Consider the following 10000-nt stretch of genomic DNA (forward strand, 5'->3'; position numbering starts at 1 on the left):
AAAAATCAGCTGTTTCAACCGTATTTTCATCGTGAAGACATATATCTAAACTAATTATATCCAAATATAAAACGGTTAAATATTACATTTATACTGACCGTACTATTGAACTTAAGCACTCAATTTACGAGATGGAATCAAGCTTAGGAATTTATCACAATTTTCAAACTCGGATATTTATTATAACTGATTATGTAAATATATTAACCGACAATTTTCACGAGAAATTCCAGTCTCTACTGACAAGTAATCTCACGGTATAGAAAAAAATTCTGAACAGATATTGCATTCGCCAGTTCTATGAAGTTAAATGTCACTAGACCTATTTATTTTAAAATGAAAGGCAGAAAATCATAAGGATATATCTTGCTTCCGAAGATAACCTTCGGTAATGTAAACTTGCCAAACGCTTTGTTAATTTATTTTTTATTTAGTTATATGCGTGTGAAATTCACATCCTATATGTTAAAATGGGAAATCATTTCTTAATATATTACTGGTGTGTGTGTGTGTGTGTGTGTGTGTCGTCGAAAGGGGGATGGAAGTGGGGAGGGGGGAGGTCGAACAAAAGATAAAATTGTTTTTAAAAGAATTCACGAACTTGAATGTTATACGTCAACAAGGAATTGAAATACAACATCGAGTAATTAAACGTAGAGAAAAGGCGAGTAATTGTATAAATAACTTTTTTCATTACTTCCTTTGGAGCAAGATGAAGACCAATCATCCTGCCCACGAATACAAGACGCAAAGATTTTCCCAATTGCAGCTTTCTAAAAGGCGAATCGACGGAGGACATTCAAAGCAAAACTACCATCCCAGATTCATGCTAGAGTAGATTCACATCACTTGTGCATCTGATGCCTAGGCCAGTCCCTTACGACGTTCCTGATAGGCTGTTGATAAGCCAATGGCAGGGCTGGAAACTCTCAGTCTCTCTAGAGAGTTCACATAGGCAGAATGTATGTTCCACCTCTCCTAAGGGATACTTTTGAAAGACGTATCTCTCAGGAGAGGTGGAACATACACCAAAACCCAATCAGGAGCGTCGTAAGGGACTGGCCTAGGCATCAGATGCACAAGTGATGTGAATCTACTATAGTATACCCATCTTTTTCTTTTCGGTTCAGTCTACCTGTCTTACGCAATAGCCATCTTATACTTCGATAGGTGCCCAGGAAGTTTTGCGTGTCTGAGTCAATCTAGAGGTCCTGGGTACATTTTTCCAAGCAGCCTATTGCAGTTACTGTTTATAAACCTGTTAAAAGTCTAAACTGTTTGCCATCTTATTTTAATGTAAAGCTCTGATTAATGAGATGTTGCTTTGAATTTAATCAATGCATGTCTTCCTTTAATGGGAAAAATGTGGATATGCCAGATTTCTTTGTGGGAAAAATTTCTGCTTACTGCAATTACTGTTTATTGTAAACATGTTTAAAAGTCTAAACTGTTTTAATGTACAACTCTGATTAATTAGATGCAGCTTTGAATTTAATTAATGTATGAACTTCCTTTTCGTGGGAACAAAATCTGGATATACCAGGTTTATTTGTTGAAAATTATTATTTCAGCTTACTGCAGTTACTCTTTATTGTACTATGTTTAAAAATCTAACGGTTTACCAGTTTGTTTTAAAGTATAAATTTAATTGATAAGATGCTGCTTTGAATTTCATTACGTTGTCTTCCTTTTCGTGGGAACAAATTGTGGGTATACCAGATTTATTTGTTGGAAATATTTCAGCTTACTGCAATTACTGTTTATTGTCAACCTGCTTAAAAGTCTAAAGGCGCTGTCACACTAGCGAAATTTCCGTTGACTTTTGATTTTGACGTCGACTTTTCATGTTTTGACGACGACTTTCTGGTGTCGTCGTCACGAATTTTGAAAACGGTACCGATCGAATTCAACCCATCGCTACTGTCGACTTTATTGTTTGTACATATCTCGGAGAGCGCGCATTTCAAGTCATCAGATGCAAGATGGAGTTCTTGGTACAGTGGACAAGATTGCCAGAACAGTTTTTGGTCGAAGATATGAGGGAGAGATTATGCTTATGGACCATAAGCATCTTAGTTTTATGAAAAGGGTCTTAAATGAAAAAATTATCAGAGATCACCATGCGACTCAGGGAAACTTTCCTGAACTTGCTGATCTTTATACAGATAAGCATGCATATATCGTGAATATCAGATTGTTATATAGCCTAGGTGTGCTCTCATTGTTTTTTTTTTTTGTTTTTCATTAGCAAATAATAAAAACAAAAATCTTTAAAACCTTTGCAGTGTTTCTCTAGCTTAATTTATAATACAGTCTGACTGTGGTTGTGTAAAAAAGTTACTAATAGCCTATCTAGGCTAGGCCTAGCTTATTTTTCTAAACAAAACTTTTCACATCTTTTTAACAGGACCGAACCCAAAGACTTTTTTTTTTTTTTTTAATTCTACGCCGCATCATTAAACACATGCAAGTACGGGCCCACTAATTACTTTGTGTTGTTACAAAGCATAGTTGTTTTATCATTCCGGAAAGTCACAGCTCAGATGGTTTGTTTACGTTTTGACGACGACAACCACGGTATGAAGAAGAACGTGTGTGACAACCAGAGTACGGAATGACGTCCGACCTTCTTTGGAAAGTCGACGACAAACTCAGAAAAAGTCGACGAAATTTCGCTAGGGTGAGCACTAGCGCCTTTACTGTTTGCCATCTTGTTTTAATGTGAACTCAGATTAAATTTACTTACTGAATGTCTACTTTATTGGAAAAAAAAAAACGTGGGTGTCCCAGACATTTTATGGGAAGATTTCTACTTATTTGTGTAAAAGCAACATATCAAAGTCTTTACACTGCTCTTTACAATACAGGGTCATCAGCAACGGACTGACCAACAGACAAAAGCCCTCAAGACATTCGTCCACAAAGATCAAATTGCCAATTTTCTGTTAGGGAGAGTAATCAATATCACAATTATGTCCAAATAACCCGCTATCATTCTGTGCGGATATGCAGAGAAGGCTTCTTCAATCTCCATCATCAGATGATTATTAAAGACTTATTAAAGACGCAGATGAGAAGCAAGTGGGCCGTGATGGGTAATTCTTAATTCAATCTCTCAAATACTTCCTTCGTTACGTCATATTTATCTCCAGTGACGAAATTGGCGTAACTTATTTTCTGAAAAAACATAAAAGCATAACCATAACCATAATAATAATAATAATGAATAATAATAATAATAATAAGAATAATAATAATAATAATAATAATAATAATAATTAAATTATTATTATTATTATTATTATTATTATTATTATTATTATTTATTATTATTATTATTATTATTATATTGTGATTATTATTATATAAGTAATTTACACAAATAAAAATAGCCATTATTATTATTATTATTATTATTATTATATTATTATTATTATTATTATTATTATTATTATTATTATTATTATTATTATTATACACGGAATTTACGCAAGAAGAAGGACCCCCCCCCCCCCCCCCAAAAACATTATTATTATTACTTATTATTACTATTATTATCATTATTTTATACGTAATTTACTCAAAATAGTCATTATTATTATCAATAATATTACCATTATTATTATATACGTAATTTACAAAAAAAATAGCCATTGTTATTATTATTATTATTATTATTATTATATTTTTTTTTTTTTTTTTTTTTTTTTTTTTTGCTCTATCACAGTCCTCCAATTCGACTGGGTGGTATTTATAGTGTGGGGTTCCGGGTTGCATCCTGCCTCCTTAGGAGTCCAATCACTCTTCTTACTATGTGTGCCGTTTCTAGGATCACACTCTTCTGCATGAGGACCCGGAGCTACTTCAGCCTCTAGTTTTTCTAGAATTCCTTTTTCAGGGATCTTGGGATCGTGCCTAGTGCTCCTATGATTATGGGTACGATTTCCACTGGTATATCCCATATCCTTCTTATTTCTATTTTCAGATCTTGATACTTATCCAATTTTTCCCTCTCTTTCTCTTCAACTCTGGTTGTCCCATGGTATTGCGACATCAATGAGTGATACTTTCTTCTTGACCTTGTCAATCAACGTCACGTCCTGGTCTGTTTGCACGTATCACCCTATCCGTTCTGATACCATAGTCCCCAGAGGATCTTTGCTTGATCGTTTTCTCATCACTCCCTCAGGTTGGTGCTCGTACCCACATTATTACTGCAAGGTAAGCTGATGTTTCTTGCACAGGCTCCAGTGGAGGGCTTTTGCTACTGAATCATGCCTCTTTTTGTACTGGTTCTGTGCAAGTGCCGGGCATTCACTTGCTATGTGGTTTATGGTTTCACTTTTTGTATTGCACTTCCTACATATGGAGGAGATCGTTATTTCCGTCTATCGTACTTTGAACATATCTGGTTCTTAGGCCTGATCTTGTGCCGCTGTTATCATTCCTTCTGTTTCCTTCTTTAGCTCTCCCCTCGTAGCCATGCCAATTGTCATCGTGGCTAGTTCTTTAGTCTGTCTCATGTATTGTCCGTGCATTGGTTTGTTGTGCCAGTCCTCTGTTCTTTCTGTCTTTCTCCTGTCTCTGTATATTTCTGGTCTTCGTCTGCTTTTATTAGTCCTTCTTCCCATGCACTCTTTAGCCACTCGTCTTGCACTGGTTTTTCAGATATTGCCCCAGTGCTCTGTTTTCGATGTTGACGCAGTCCTCTATACTGAGTAGTCCTCTCCCTCCTTCCTTTCGTGTTATGTATATTCTGTCCGTATTTGCTCTTGGGTGTAGTGCTTTTGTGTATTGTCATATGTTTCCTGGTTTTCTGATCTATGCTGCGGAGTTCTGCCTTCGTCCATTCCACTATTCCTGCGCTGTATCTGATTACTGGCACTGCCCATGTTTGTTTATGGCTTTTATCATATTTCCGGCGTTGAGTTTTGACTTGAGTATCGCCTTGAGTCTCTGCATATATTCTTTCCTGATCGTGTCCTTCATCTCTTGGTGTTTTATATCTCCTCCTTCCATTATTCCAGGTATTTGTATCCTGTCTCATCTATGTGTTTGATATTGCTCCCATCTGGTAGCTTTATCCCTTCAGTTCTCGTTACTTTGCCTTTTTGTATGTTGACTAAGGCGCATTTTTCTATTCCAAAACTCCATCCTGATGTCCCCAGATACAATCCTTACAGTCTGGATTAGGGTATCTATTTCCTTGATGCTCTTACCATACAGCTTGATGTCGTCCATGAACATCAGAATGGGTTGATTCTGTTGCCCTCTTTTCTTGAGTTGGTACCCGGCATCCATCTTCTGTAGTACTTTCGTCAAGGGAATCATGGACTACTACGAAGAGTAGTGGGGACAGTGAGTCGCCCTGGAAGATCCCTCTCCTGATATTAACCTCTGCTAGTCTTATTCTCCAGAGCTTGTAAGTACTTGTATTCCAGTTGCGCATTGTATTTTTGAGGAAGCTGATGGTATTTTCCTCTGCCCCATATATTTTCAGGCATTCTATTAGCCATGTGTGGGTATCATGTCGAAGGCTTTCTTATAGTCTATCCATGCCATGGCTTAGGTTGGTTTTCCTTCTCCTACTGTTCTTCATTACCATTTTGTCTATCAGGAGCTGGTCTTTTGTCCCCTACACTTCCTTCTGCAGCCTTTCTGTTGGTGGGGGATGGTGTTTGTCTCCTCTAGGTAGTGATAGGCCTTTCACTGATGTACCTGTTAGTAACTTCCACATTATGTAGGCAGGTGATAGCCTGTAGTTACTGGCTATATTTCCCTTACTCTTGTCTTTTTGTACTAAGGATGTTCTTCCTGTGGTCATCCATTTGGGTGCTTGGTGATTTGAGATACAATGCTGGAGTTGTTCTGCTATTCGTGGGTGTGGGCCTTGAAGTTTTTGAGCCAGTATCCATGGACTTCATCGGGACCTGGGGCTTTCCAGTTTGGCATTTTCTTTAGTTGGTGTCTGACTGTGTCTGTCGTGATCTCTGTGAATCTTTGTTTTATTCTCCCTGTTTCTTCTTCCTTGACTTCCTGGAGCCATGTTGCATGTTTGTTTGTGTGATACCGGATTGCTCCATATGTTTTTCCCAGAGTCTCTTACTTGGTTCGGCTTCAGGAATTTCTGGGTGGTTGTCTTCCCCTCTTAGTTGGCTGTATAGTCTTTTTCTGGTTGGTTCCGAATAGTTTGTTCTGTTGGTATCCCTTATTCCTGTTCATGTACCGTTGGATCTATGTGCTTTGGCCTTAAGCCTCTGTTTTACATCTTCTATGTTGTTGTTTAGTCCCCTCTCTTGTACTTTGTATTTCTCGTTGAGTTCCTCCCTTGTTTTCTTGCTTCTTAGCCTTTTTTTCTGCCATCTCTTTCAGTTTACTCAAAGTCAGATCTCATCACCATGATTTGCTTTCCAGGCGCCTTTTCCAAGGAGGTTGCTGTTTTGGTTTTCTTGTTGGATTGGTGCTGGTGGTGTTGGTGTTCGAATTCCCATCAGTTCTGCTACTAATCTTGCTCCTGCATATGTCAAGTTATTTGTTTCTGTGATACTGGGTGGTGTGTATTATGCCCCATTATTTCATTGACCTCACTTGTTTTCTCCCTTAATTTCTTGGTGTGTAGGCTTTCATGGAGGGGATCTTTGTTCTCTCTGTATCTGGCTCCATCCATTGTCTAATCTTTTCTACCATTCCGCCTCTCTGTTACTTCGTCGGTGTTTCTTCGTGTGTCGTTGTTTTGATACCTCATCCTCCCTGTCGTCTTCTGTGGCATCGTCTCTCAGTTCGTCTTCGTGTAATTCGTTGTCGTGACATTTCCCTTTCCAGTTCTTCTCTTTCTGTTGGGGTGGGGAGAGCCAGTTCTTTTTCTTTATGTTCCTTACTGGTCTGCCAGCCTCTGCTCTGTGTGTTATTCCTCTCATTCCAGATGTTGACCCAATCTTCTTCTATATCCCTCTCTCCGTCGGGTTGCTTCTGATGTAGCATCTCCATATTTCCTTATTTTTCTTCTTTTGTCCATTTCTTCCTTTTTGCCTCTGTAGCTCCAATCTCAGGCTGTTGATTATTGTCGTTGTGGTGATCAGTTGCTGGATGACGACCTCCAAGTACCTGACCGTTTCACCCCTTCAATTGGGTTGAATACCTGGTTGCCGGACGAAGCTCCTCTGTTGCCAGAGGTTCCATTTACGTCGTTGTCGTTTAATCCTTCATTCTTTCCATCATTGCTGAGTTTTGCTATTTAACCCATAGCTGGACCCTCACCCCATCAGGGATAGGTACTCATTTACAGCTGAGTAGACTGAGGAAATTATGGTAAAGATCCTTTATTATTATTATTATTATTATTATTATTATTATTATTATTATTATTATTATTATTATTATTTTATTATTATTATTTATGCAAGAAAAAAACATAGCCATTATATTATTATTATTATTGTTATTATTATTATTATTATTATTATTATTATTATTATTATTATTATTATTTATTTTTTTTTTTTTTTTTTTTTTGCTCTATCACAGTCCTCCAATTCGACTGGGTGGTATTTATAGTGTGGGGTTCCGGGTTGCATCCTGCCTCTTAGGAGTCCATCACTTTTCATACTATGTGCCGTTTCTAGGATCACACTCTTCTGCATGAGTCCTGGAGCTACTTCAGCCTCTAGTTTTTCTAGATTCCTTTTCAGGGATCTTGGGATCGTGCCTAGTGCTCCTATGATTATGGGTACGATTTCCACTGCATATCCCATATCCTTCTTATTTCTATTTTCAGATCTTGATACTTATCCATTTTTTCCCTCTCTTTCTCTTCAACTCTGGTGTCCCATGGTATTGCCACATCAATGAGTGATACTTTCTTCTTGACTTTGTCAATCAACGTCACGTCTGGTCTGTTTGCACGTATCACCCTATCCGTTCTGATACCATAGTCCCAGAGGATCTTTGCCTGATCGTTTTCTATCACTCCTTCAGGTTGGTGCTCGTACCACTTATTACTGCAAGGTAGCTGATGTTTCTTGCACAGGCTCCAGTGGAGGGCTTTTGCCACTGAATCATGCCTCTTTTTGTACTGGTTCTGTGCAAGTGCCGGGCATTCACTTGCTATGTGGTTTATGGTTTCATTTTTCGTATTGCACTTCCTACATATGGGAGAGATGTTATTTCCGTCTATCGTACTTTGAACATATCTGGTTCTTAGGGCCTGATCTTGTGCCGCTGTTATCATTCCTTCAGTTTCCTTCTTGAGCTCTCCCCTCTGTAGCCATTGCCAATGTCATCGCTGGCTAGTTCTTTAGTCTGTCTCATGTATTGGTCCGTGCATTGGTTTGTTGTGCCAGTCCTCTGTTCTTTCTGTCTTTCTCCTGTTCTCTGTATATTTCTGGGTCTTCGTCTACTTTTATTAGTCCTTCTTCCCATGCACTCTTTAGCCACTCGTCTTCACTGGTTTTCAGATATTGCCCCAGTGCTCTGTTTTCGATGTTGACGCAGTCCTCTATACTTAGTAGTCCTCTCCCTCCTGCCTTTCGTGTTATGTATAGTCTGTCCGTATTTGCTCTTGGGTGTAGTGCTTTGTGTATTGTCATTTGTTTCCTGGTTTTCTGATCTATGCTACGGAGTTCTGCCTTCGTCCATTCCACTATTCTGCGCTGATCTGATTACTGGCACTGCCCATGTGTTTATGGCTTTTATTATATTTCCGGCGTTGAGTTTTGACTTGAGTATCGCCTTGAGTCTCTGCATATATTCTTTCCTGATCGTGTCCTTCATCTCTTGGTGTTTTATATCTCCTCCTTCCTTATTATTCCCAGGTATTTGTATCCTGTCTCATCTATGTGTTTAATGTTGCTCCCATCTGTAGCTTTATCCCTCAGTTCGCGTTACTTTGCCTTTTTGTATGTTGACTAAGGCGCATTTTTCTATTCCAAAACTCCATCCTGATGTCCCCAGATACAATCCTTACAGTCTGGATTAGGGTATCTATTTCCTTGATGCTCTTACCATACAGCTTGATGTCGTCCATGAACATCAGATGGTTGATTTATTATTATTATTATTATTATTATTATTATTATTATTATTATTATTATTATTGTTATTATTATTATTATTATCATATATACGTAATTTATGTAATCATTAAAACCGTGAAACCATTCTATAATAACTAACAAAACGGTCATTTCAAAGGGTTGGTTATCAAATACATATCCTCAGACAGAAACTATTCCCGCCCACCACCAACCCAGCAACCTATTACCCATATGCAAGAATATCAAGGCTACGGAGAAAAAACAAGGCGTGATCCGACCCCCAGCTTACTCGGGGGACACGTGCAAGATTTTCCCCTCACGCATGAGTTGTAAACATTATAATCTTAACTTTAAAAGTAAATTAAAACGTACTAATCTACGGTCAATAGCAAGTTGTTTCACCGACAAAAATCAAAATTAATACGCTAAATTTCATTAGAAATAATTTTTCTGTAGTGTTTTAACATGCTCATTATTTTTTTATATTTTCATTCTTATAAAAATAAATATAAAATATCCTATCCTAAAATTCCTGTTTCTTTAACTCAACGCGAAAAACCTTTTCAGACCTTTTCAGACTTTTCCATAGGCTTTTTCCTATCTCCCAACAAGAACAACAACATCATCAGCAACAACACACAGTAGGTTGTAGGCTTACTTCACGAGTAAGAGGAAAAAAAGGCTAGGAAACACAGGGGAAATACGAGAAAGCGGACGAATACCAATTTTGAAAATAAACCAACGGATGAATGAAAAGGATCGATGGAACAAGATGAAGAACTAATGAGGAAAGTGGAGGAGGAGGAGGAGGAGGAGGAGGAGGATAAAGAAGAGCTAAAGGAATAATTAGTTGCAAAGCAGTTTGCTCTTACAGGAGACGAGGGGCATTGAAACATTCATATATATATATATATATATATATATATATATATATATATATATATATATATATATATATATATATATAT

Source organism: Macrobrachium nipponense, chromosome 6 (genome assembly GCF_015104395.2).
Source record: "Macrobrachium nipponense isolate FS-2020 chromosome 6, ASM1510439v2, whole genome shotgun sequence".
Taxonomy (NCBI): Eukaryota; Metazoa; Arthropoda; class Malacostraca; order Decapoda; family Palaemonidae; genus Macrobrachium; species Macrobrachium nipponense.